We start from the raw sequence: 12,042 nt of genomic DNA on the forward strand, positions 1-12,042 counted from the left end.
TTTGACTTCAGGTAAAAAGAACAGATTCCTTGAAAAAGAAAAACTAAAAGGGCTAACTGAAGGCAAAATGGATAACCTGAACAGTCCTATAGCTACTAGAAGAATTGAATTAGTATATAAAACTCTTCCAAAAAGAACTCAGGTCCAAATGACTCCACTGGTGAGTTCTACCAAACACTTAAGGAAGAAGTAATACTAATTACACACAAACTTTTTCAAAAAATAGAAGAGAAAATATCCTAAATCACATAGCCAGCATTATCCTGACACCAAAAACAGAAAAATAAGAATACAAGAAAACCACAGACAAATATCTTTTATGAACCTAGACAAAAATATCCTCAATAAAATATTAGCAAATTGAATCTAACAATATATAAAGATGTATTATCACACACCATGAGCAGGTGGGATTTATTCTGGGAATGCAAGGCTAGTCTAACGTTCAAAAACCAATCAATATAATTCACCATTTTAACTAATTTGAAAAGAAAAATTATATTGCCATCTCAGTAAATGCAGAAAAGGCATTTGACAAAATTCAGCACCCATTCATGAGTTTAAAATCCTTAACACTAGTAACAGAAGGGAACCTCCTCAATTTTGCAAAGGACATCTACAAAAAGTCTACAGTCATTATCATACTTAACGATCAAAGATTCCACGGTTTCCCCCTAGGACTAACAAGGCAAATGTTGGGAAAGGCAGTCTAATGTGCACTGCCTGTTGACCCCCCTCCATCTAGTTTCAGAAGAACAGGGCTTGGGCCTGGAATACTTCTTTACCAAGAGATAAGGAACCCATATAGTCAGTGCCAGATTTATCACCTTGTATGGGAATATCTTCTTTTTCAGACTCAATGTGTATTCCTTTGTTCTGCCTAAGTATTTATACTCAATGCTTCAGTGACTCTCAGGCACTCTCCAGCCTTCGTTTATTTCAGACTCCACGGAGGAGGAAGAGGTGTCCTTCTGCTACAGCACAAGAGGGGTGCATGCAGGCTAATTGCCCTGTGTTGGCTGCCTGGTGGGACCCACTGGCCACAGGGAACCAATGCACACAATTGGAGCTGATCTTTCTCTGTCTCTTCTCCATGTAAGTAAAATTGTTGTTCCACCTAGTGTTTGACTGTGTTATGTTTTCCTTGGCAACTCCATTACCAAGTATAGTGGAGTGAAAGTGAGTGGAAGTATTTGGGCTTCTATTCCTGGTGATTTTCATAGTAATGATCTTTGCTATCCTCCATGTTGTTGGAGACCTCCCCTGACATTGGTAACCAGTGTTCAGTGTTCTGCCTGACATCAAGGATGTCTCCTCTCAATGTGCCCACATGTTGGAGGGTCTAGCCAGTGTAATAAATTATGAAAAAGAAATAAAAGACACATAGATTGGAAAAGAAGAAATAACACTGTATTCAAAGAGAGCATAATTGTTTACATATAAAATCCCAAAGAATATCAAAAAATAGTACTATACATAGTTTAACAAGATTGCAAGATTCACTATAAAACATCAGTTGTATTTCTCTATATAAGGAATGAAAATTGGAAACCATTTTTAAAAGTACCATTTGTAAAAGTATCAAGTATAAATTCAAGAGTAAATCTCAGAGAAATGTGCTGAAACTGTATGGTGAAAACTATAAAACACTGATGATCTGTGACCCAATTAAATAAAAGAATATATCATATTTATGGATATGTTAATATTGTTAAGCTGTCAATTTTACCTAAGAGATCTATAGAATCTACACAATCTCAATCAAAATCCCAGCAAAACTTTTTATAGAAATTGACAAGATCATTATAAAATTTATAGAGAAAATCAAAAGAAATAGCCTAAGAATTTTGAATAAGAACAAAGTTGGAGGGGACTTCCCTGGTGGCACAGTAGTTAAGAATCTGCCTGCCAATGCAGGGGACATGGATTCGATCCCTGGTCCAGGAAGATCCCACATTCCACAGAGCAGCTAAGCCCTTGCGCCACAACTACGGAGCCTGTGCTCTAGAGCCCATGAGCCACAACTACTGAGCCTCCGTGCCACAACTACTGAAGCTTGCACACCCTAGAATCCATGCACCACAACTGCTAAGCCTACATGCTGCAACTACTGAAGCCCACATGCTCTAGGGCCTACGTGCCACAACTACTGAGCCTGCGTGCTGCAACTGCTGAAGCCTGTGCACCTAGAGCCCATGCTCTACAACAAGGGAAGCCACTGCAATGAGAAGCCCCTGCACTACAATGAAGACTAGCCACTGCTCGCCGAAACTAGAGAAAGCCCACACACAGCAACAAAGACCCAACGAGGCCAAAAAGAAAAAAAGAAAAAGAACAAAGTTGGAGGGCTCACACAACCTGATTGTAAAACTTACTATAAAACTATAATCAGGGCTTCCCTGGTGGCGCAGTGGTTGAGAGTCTGCCTGCCGATGCAGAGGACACGGGTTCATGCCCTGGTCCGGGAAGATCCCACATGCCACAGAGCGGCTGGGCCCGTGACCCATGGCCGCTGGGCCTGCGCGTCCGGAGCCTGTGCTCCTCAACGGGAGAGGCCACAACAGTGAGAGGCCCGCGTACCAAAAAAAAAAACAACAAAAAAACCCCCTATAATCAGACAGTGCAGTATTGGTAAAAGATGGACACAAAGATCAATGGAACAGAATAGAGTCCAGAAATAGATCAATTGATTGATCAATTGATTTTTTACATAAGTTTAATAGCAATTCAATGGAGAACAGATAGTCATTTTAACAAACAGTGCTGGAACAATGGAACATTCCTATGCAAAATAGCAAACCCCACCCCATAACTTACACCTTATGCTAAAATTAACTCAAAATGGATCACAGATCAAAAGGTAAAAATCTAAAACTATAAACTTTGGGGAAAAATGAAGAGAAAATCTTTTTGACTATGGGTCAGGCAAAGATATCATAGTTATGACAGCTAATGCATAATATGAAATGAAAAAATTTGATAAATTAGACTTTACAAAAATTGTAAAACTTCTGTTCTGCAGAAGACACTGTTAAAGAATGAAAAGGCAGTCCACAGACTGGGAGGAAAATCTTTGCAACTGATATATCTGGTAAAAAAAAAAAAACTTGTACCCAAATATAAAAAAGAACTCTCAAAACTCAACAGTAAGGAAGGAAACAACTCAATTTTTTTAAAAAGGGCAAGAGATTTGAATAGCTATTCCACTAAAGAAGATATATTGATGGCCTATAAACAGATGAAAAGATGCTCAATATAAATCATTAGAGAAATGCAAATTAAACCACAGTGTGATACTACTATAGACCTATTAGAATGGCTAAAGTAAATACCAAGTGTTAGTGAGGATGTGGAGCAGGTGGAACACACCACTACTAGTGGGAATGCAAAATGGTATAGCCATTTTATACAGTAATCAAAACAATGTGGTACTGGCACAAAAACAGACATACAGATCAATGGAACAGAATAAAGAGCCCAGAAAAAACCCACATGCCTACGGTCAATTAATCTTTGACAAAAGAGGCAAGAATATAAAATGGGAAAAGTCTCCTCAGCAAGTGGTGCTGGGAAAGTTGGACAGCTGCATGTAAATCAATGAAGTTAGAACACATCTTTACACCATGCACAACAATAAACTCAAAATGGCTTAAAGACTTAAACATAATATATGACACCATAAAACTCCTAGAAGAGATCATAGGCAAAACATTCTCTGACATAAATTGTACCAATGTTTTCTTAGGTCAGTCTCCCATGGCAATAGAAATAAAAACAAAAATCAACAAATGGGACCTAATCAAACTTACAAGCTTTTGCACAGCAAAGGAAACCATAAACAGAATGAAAAGACAATCTACAGAATGTGAGAAAATATTGGCAAACGATGCAAGCAACAAGGGCTTAATTTCCAAAATATAGTAACAGCTCATACAACTCAACAACAAAAAAACAACCCAATCGAAAAAATGGGCAGAAGACCTAAATAGACATTTCTCCAAAGAAGATATACAGATGGCCAATAGGCACATGAAAAGATGCTCAACATTGCTAATTATTAGAGAAATGCAAATCAAAACTACGATGAGGTATCACCTCACACCAGTCAGAATGGCCATCACTAAAAAGTCTACAAATAACAAATGCTGGAGAGGGAGTGGAGACAAAGGAACCCTCTTATACTGTTGGTGGGAATGAAATTCGTACAGCCACTATGGAAAACAGTATGGAGTTTCCTCAAAAAACTAAAAATAGAGTTGCTATATGATCCAGCAATCCCACTCCTGGGCACATACCCAGACAAAACTATAATTTGAAAAGATCCATGCACCCCTATGTTCATAGCAGCACTGTTTACCATAGCCAAGACATGGAATCAACCTAAATGTCCATCAACAGATAAATGGATAAAGAAGATATGGTACATATATACAGTGGAATATTACTCAGTCATCAAAAAGAATGAAATAATGCCATTTTCAGCAACATGGATGGACCTAGAGATTATCATACTAAAAAGTAAGTCAGAAAGAGAAACACACCATATGATATCACTTATATGTGGAATCTAAAATATGACACAAATGAATATATCTACAAAACAGAAACAGACTCACAGACATAGAGAACAGACTTGTGGTTGCCAAGGGGGAGGGAAGGATTGGAAGTTTGGGATTAGTAGAGGCAAACTATTACATATAGGATGGATAAATAACAAGATCCTACTGTATAGCACAGGGAACTGTATTCAATATCCTGTGACAAACCATAATGGAAAAGAATATGAAAAAGAATATATATGTATAACTGAGTCAGTACAGAAGAAACCAGCACAACATTGTAAATCAACTATACTTCAATAAAATTTTTTTTAAAAAAGAATAAATTGAACACAGCAGAAAAAATGGTATAGCCATTTTGGAAAACAGTCTGACAGTTTCTTATAAAGTTAACCATACAACCCAACAATCCCATTTCCAAGTATTTACTTGGGAGAAATGAAAACTAATTTAATTAATAGGTTCATAGAATTCACAGTTGTATACACACAAAAAGTTACTTTTACTGTATATAAATTATACCTAACTATAAAAAAATTTCTTTTAACTGACCAGAAAAACAAACAAACAAACAAAAGGCTTGAAGTTTCACTTTTGAATTCTGTCTATCACACACTTAAGGAAGAAATAACACTAATCTTACACAAACTCTTCCAGAAAATAAAGGGAACACCCTCCAATTCATTTTATAAGGCCACTTGATACTAAAACCTGTCAAACCCAATAAACATAAATGCAGAAATACACACACACACACACACACACACACACACTAAGTTAGCATAGGACTACAGCAATTTACAAAAATAACTGTACATCATAACCAAGTAGGGTTTATCCCAGAAATGCAAGGTTATTTTAAAAATCAATGAGTTGTTGCTCAGTGTATATGGAATTTCTGTTTTCCAAAATGAAAAATTTCCTAGAGATCTGTTACAGAACAATACACTTCACATATTTTGATGGTCTCTCATAAAGTGTGTAAATATTTAAAATTGTTATAACTTCTTGCTGTATTAAACTTTTATTAATGCATGATGTCTTTTCTTGTCTCTTGTAGCCTTTTTTGATTTAAGTCCATTTTGTCTGGTATCAGCATAACAGGAGTGGTTCTTTTGGTTACTATTTGCATGGAATATCTTTTTCCATCCTTTCACTTGAAACCTGTTTGTATCTTTGGATCTCAAGTGAATCTCTCACGGACAGCATATAGTTGGATCATGTGTATTTATCCATCTGGCATAATACCATCCTGGCAATCTCTGTCCTTTTCATTGGAGAGTAATCCATTTACATTTAAAATTATTACTGATAAGGAAGGACTTACTTCTGTCATTATGCTATATACTAATTAAATCTCCTCACTAGTAATCAGTCTGTTCAGATTTTTTGTTTCTTCCTGATTCAAGCTTGGTAGGATGTATGTTTCTAGGAATTTATCCATTTCTTCAAGGTTTTTAATTTGTTGGCATATAATTGTTCATAGTAGTTTCTTACAATCTTTAGTATTTCTGTGCTATCACTTGTAAGGTCTCTTTCATTTCTGATTTATTTATTTCAGTACTCTCTTTTTTTCTTGGTGAATCTAGTTAAAGTTTGTCAATTTTGTTTATCTTTTCAGAGAACCAGCTCTTAGTTTCACCGATCTTTTCTATTGTCTTTTTAGTCTCTGTTTCAGTTATTTCCATTCTGATCCTTATTTCCTTCCTTCTAGCTTTGGGCTTAGTTTGTTCTTTTTTTTAGTTCCTTGAGGTATAAAGTTAGGCTGTTTATTTGAGATCTTTCATTTTTCTTAATGAAGGCATTTACCACTATAAACTTCCCTCTTAGAACTGCTTTTGCTACATTCCTTAAGTTTTAGTATGTTGTTTCCATTTTCATCTGTCTCAAGATATTTTTCGGTTTTCCCTTTGATTTCTTCTTTGACCCATTGGTTTTAGGAGCTTGTTGTTTAATCTCCACATATTTGTGATTTTCCCAGTTTTCCACTTATAATTAATTTCTAGTTTCATACCATCATGGTCAGAAAACATACTTGATATGATTTCAATCTTCTTAAACTTATTAAGACTTGTTTTGTGGTCTAACATGTGATCTATCCTAAAGAATGTTCCACATGTGCTTGAGAAGAAGATTCTGCTGCAGTTGAATGGAATTTCCTGTAAATGTCTGTTAGGTCCATCTGACCTAAAATGTAGTTTAAGTCCAACATTTCCTTATTGATTTTCTGTCTGGATAAACTATCTGTTGTTGAAAGTTGAAAGATTTAATGAATTTTTAGGCTATAATAGAAAACTAACAAGAAATTTCTCCCCTGAGACTGTTTCGGGTCCTTTAAACCACTCTGATCCACCTCTGCTATTAGTTCTCCTTTAGTGATCAAGCGTAAGAAGCACTGGATTGAAGAAGTTGGTTCTCTGCTATAGTTATGTCATCTCTGATAAAATTATTCTCCAGCAGGCAGACGACTTACATGGAAGGATTGGTACAATACTCCCAACGATAGATTTTTCCTCTATCTCTGCTCTGCCCTCTTCTTCACATCCTTTGAAGAGGCACCTTGCTGCTGGTTAAAAGCGTGAACTGTGGAGTCAAACTTCCTAGGTTGAAATCCCAGCCCCACCACTTAGTAGCCTCGGGAAATTTAACTTAACCTCTTCCTGCCTGCGGCTTCTCATCTCTAAAGTGGATATAATAGTATTTATTTTATAGGATTATTATAAGGAAAATATAAGAATAATAGTAAAAGGCTTAGGTCAATGCCTGTGTGTGCCAACTTAATTGAGTTCCTATTTCCTATGTCTGCAATGTACTGTGATGTTAGTATTTCTGATATAAATTTGTCTCTCAAATAGAGGTGGGAGGAGTCCTCGAAAGAATAGGTCTTGTCTCTCTTCTTCCTCTCTCTCAATCCCTCTGCAACTTTTTCTCTGGCTCCCTCTCATTCTCTCAACAAATATCTACTGAGCACCTTCTGCGTACCAGGCACTATTTTAGGCTGATGATTATATTTTGAACCAGAAAAGCATTTTCCCTCCCTTTTTACAATATAATGAAACAAATCAGTACTTGAGCAGGCTATTGCAGTGCAATAAGGTAGAAAGAGGGAGGGGAAGGCAGGAACACAAGGTATTCTGTGTCTATCTATTCTTTGTGTTTCTGTCTCTCTTTTTCCGTCTGACTCTGTCCCTCTCTTCCTCTGTCTCTGTGTGTATGCCTCTTGAAGGAAATTAAGAGATTTCCCAAAGTACAGGAAGAACTTACTGTATGAGTACCGTTAACCTGGGATAGTCTGGTTGTAGCCAATTCTAGCCAGCAGGGGGCAGGAGTGACCAGCTGAATAAATCAGTGCAGTTACTCAAATGTTTTTCTAAGACCTACTTTTAAAAAGTGCTTTTTTAAAAAAAATTTTATTAGAGTATAGTTGATTTACAATGTTGTGTTAGTTTCGGGTGTACAGCAAAATGAATCAGTTATACATATACGTATATCCACTCTTTTTTAGATCCTTTTCCCATATAGGCCATTACAGACTATTGAGTAGACTTCCCTGTGCTCTACAGTAGGTCCTTATTAGTTATCTACTTTATACATAATAGTGTGTATATGTCAATCCAAATATCCCAGTTTATCCCTCCTCCCCTTACCCCCTGGTAACCATAAGTTAGTTTAAAAAAAAAAAGTTCTTTTAATTTGTTCTGTGGAATTCTTTCAATTTTTAAGCTGTATAATTGTTACATAGCAAAAATGACTATTGGTATTGTCATGTTAAAACAATTCCAATTTGGCAAATTGGAATAAGTTTCTACTGATCATGAATGTTGATTTTGTTTTCACACAAGGATTTAGCCTCTCCTTAGACGTCCAAATAACAAAATTTTCTGCCTTTTTATATTCAGCAGATAATTTCAACTGGAGACAGGGATGGATGGAAAAACTTACACTCCCAAGACATCAGGCCTCACCAGCAATCTTGGGCTTCTCATTTAAATTCCCTGAGTTTTTACTGAAGAAGTTTGCAAAGACCAGGGTGGAGGCTATATTGGACTGCCCAGGGAACCACACTCTTCAGGGACTGTGGACATTAGGAAGACATGTCCAGTTGACAGTGAACGGCTAAGCCAAGGGTATGGCCTTGCTTTCTAATCTCTTGGCTTTCTGCACTCACAGCTGTCACAACAGGGGCCTTCCCAAAAGTCAGACCCACCTCAACTGTGTTAAAAAGTTGGGGTTCTTGAATGTTTCCAAGGAACTTACCTTTTATCCCTTTGTTTGATACTTGTTTTACAAAAGATATGTTTTGAGTTTCTATTCAACATGGAAATTATCCTCTAGCACTCAAGGTGCTTTCTATAATCTTTACTGGTGCTTTCTAAACATTCCTTAAAACAAACAGATTTCATACAGAGACGAATACTCTTCAATTTCCTTGTTTTTGTTATATAGTTTCTTCCTAATTCTAAGTATTTTATTTTTAATATTTAACAATAGTACATGTTATATATTAAAAATTTGAAAAATACAAGATTGAAAGCAAAAATTGTCCAACATTCTACCAACCAGTGATAACCAGCACTCATATTTTGCTCTACAACTTTCTGGTCTGGCTGTCTCTGTCTTTAAGAAAAGTGGAATCACACTGGATGTGACAGAGACTAAGAGTTGTCTCCCAGGATTTGTTCTCCTTTTCTTTCTATATAGTAAGATCTCAAGCTTTTAGCTCAGCATATGACCTCAACTTGCAGCCTGGTGTGGCCATACAAATTAAGTTCTAGCCAATGGGCTACAAGTGCAATGATGAAAAGTTCTAGCAGATTTTTGTGAAGCGGGGACATACGCTTCCATCTCCTTCTCTTCCTTTCCCGTAGTTAGAATGCAAACATAATGATTAGAGCTGGAGTAGCCAGCTTAGACTGCAAGAAGCCCCGTGCTGAAGGTTACAGAACAATCACATGCAAGGAGCCTGTGTCTCTGATTACCCTGGAACAACCGTCCCAAGCTGGAATTCTGTTTACATGAGGGCAAAGTAAACCTCAATCTTGTTAAAGTCACTTTTTTTGTGTATTTTTGTAACTCACAGCCACACTTCATTCAAACTAGTATGCTAGATCTATATGTAGTTCTATAATTACATTCAAATATCCAGTCTCTTTTCTTACTATATATATATATATATAGTACAATAAGTATCATCCTACCACATAGCTTTATTGCTTAAAATAGGGGAGCAGTGCCCATGTAAATAGCTTTGAAAATATGGTTTTTAATGGCTGCATAATATTCTATTGTGTCATAGTTTAACCATTCCTCTATTTCCCCCAATGTATTACTCTTATTTCTAATGAGGAAGAGGGAATCTCCTTGTATATAAACCCTTGTGCACATTGCTAATTATTTTAGGAAATAGTCCTACATGTGATTAGTTTTTATATTTTCACTTTTATCTACTGTTGGGATTTTATTGTTATTTTTAGAAAAAAGTATGTAGTATTTGATACTTATAAAAGAATATTTATATAATGACTATGTAAGTTTAAAGAAGAAGAAGAAAATAAACACCATGGAACCCTTTATCCAATCTCAGAACTCAACCACTATCAATATTTGGAGTTGCATGTGGGATCCTCCCTAGTCTTAACCCCTACTAACCTCCAGAGAAAAATACTGCACTCAAGTTTGTTGCTGTCATCTCTCCCTTTTTTGTTGTTATTTGTCTTACCACATATATATCACTCAGTTCCTGAAGCCAAAAGTATTGGAGTCACTCTTGAATTCTTATTAGTCTTACCCCTCCCATCCAATCTGTCAGCAAATCCTGCTGGCTCTGCCTTTAAAAACATATCCAGAATTCACCACCACAGCAACATTCTATTTCAAGCCACCGTCTCTCACCTGCATTACCAATGTAGCCCCCTAACTTGGTTCCCTGTTTCCATCCATGCCCCCTTCCAGTCCACTTTCAATACAGCAGCCCGAGTAATTCTGTTTAAACCTAAGTCAGATGGTGCATGAAGTCAGATCTTTGCATAATAGCTCTCTATCTCAGAGAAAAACCCTACAATATCACATGGTTGGTCCCACCCCTCTCTCTCAACCTTGCTTCTCTGAACACACTCAGACCTTGGGGCTTTTGTATTTGCTGTGTCTCCTGTCTGGAAGGCGCTCTCCCCAAATCTCTGCACAGCTAACTCCTCGCTTCGTTCAAGTCTTCCCTCAAATATATCTTCTCAGAGAGGCCTTCCCTGGCCACCCTATCTAATTAATCTCCCTACCACTTCCTAGCCCCTTCCTTTAAGATTCACTTTCTACTTTGTTACATGTTTAATTTACTTATCTTGTTTGTTGCCTGTTCCATCACTTGAAAGTAAGCACCATGAGGGCAGGTTTTTTGTCTTTTGTGTTTACTGCTGCCTCTATCTTCGGTGTCTAGAACTCTGCTTGGAATATAGTAGTCACTCAAAACACATTTGTTGAATCAAAATTGAATTGAGTGTATATATTCTCATACCATATATTGTTTAGCTTTGTGGCTTCTGAGTTTTATGAAAATGGTATCCTCCTCTATATGTATGTCTTGCTTTATCTACCCAATGTTTGTTTTACACATTTTTAAAATTAATTTATTTATTTAATTAATTTTTTGCTGTGTTGGGTCTTCATTGCTGCATGCGGGCTTTAGTTGCGGCGAGCAGGAGCTTCTCTTCGTTGCGGTGCGCAGGCTTCTCATTGCCGTGGCTTCTCTTGTTGCAGAGCATGGGCTCTAGGCGCACGGGCTTCAGTAGTTGTGGCTCACGGGCTCTAGAGCACAGGCTCAGTAGTTGCAGGCACGGGCTTAGTTGCTCCACGGCATGTGGGATTTCCCGGACCAGGGATTGAACCCGTGTCCCCTGCATTGGCAGGTGGATTCTTAACCACTGCACCTCCAGGGAAGTCCCTCTACTCAATATTATATGTCTGGGGCTTCCCTGGTGGCTCAGTGGTTGACAGTCTGCCTGCCGATGCAGGGGACGTGGGTTTGTGCCCCGGTCCGGGAAGATCCCAGATGCCGCGGAGCGGCTGGGCCCGTGAGCCATGGCCGCTGAGCCTGCGCGTCCGGAGCCTATGCTCCGCAACGGGAGAGGCCACAACAGTGACAGGCCCGCGTACCGCAAAAAAAAAAAAAAAAAAATTGTATGTCTGGTTTACCCATGTTTGTCTGTATGACTGTAATTAATTCATTTTCACCACAGTTTGATATTTTGCTATGTCATTATTTAATCAGCCATTCTTCTCTTGATGGACATTTAGGTTGTTTCCTTGTTGAGTTATATATACTTATGCACAAATGTGTATATAAACATTTATATACATTTACACATATGCCTCTGGGAACTTGTTAGCATGTCTGTAGGATAAAGTTTTACAAACGGAATTTTTGGAGTAAAGGATATTCCTGTTTTCTTGATTTAAAAAAATTATTTTTAACTGTTATATAAAAATAAAC

The 12,042-nt window shown here is 37.4% G+C and overlaps 1 long non-coding RNA gene across 1 annotated transcript in view; it reads left to right on the forward strand.

Annotated features, from left to right (window-relative positions):
• Window positions 1-488: 488 nt before the first annotated feature.
• Window positions 489-12,042, forward strand: part of LOC137202862 (uncharacterized) — a 28,124-nt gene continuing 16,570 nt past the window's right edge. The window contains exons 1-2 of the long non-coding RNA XR_010932806.1: window positions 489-1,095; window positions 8,459-8,686. This is a non-coding gene — a long non-coding RNA (uncharacterized lncRNA). The remainder of the gene's footprint in view (window positions 1,096-8,458; window positions 8,687-12,042) is intronic.

The sequence above is a fragment of the Pseudorca crassidens genome, chromosome 11, assembly GCF_039906515.1.
Source record: "Pseudorca crassidens isolate mPseCra1 chromosome 11, mPseCra1.hap1, whole genome shotgun sequence".
NCBI classification, from domain to species: domain Eukaryota; kingdom Metazoa; phylum Chordata; class Mammalia; order Artiodactyla; family Delphinidae; genus Pseudorca; species Pseudorca crassidens.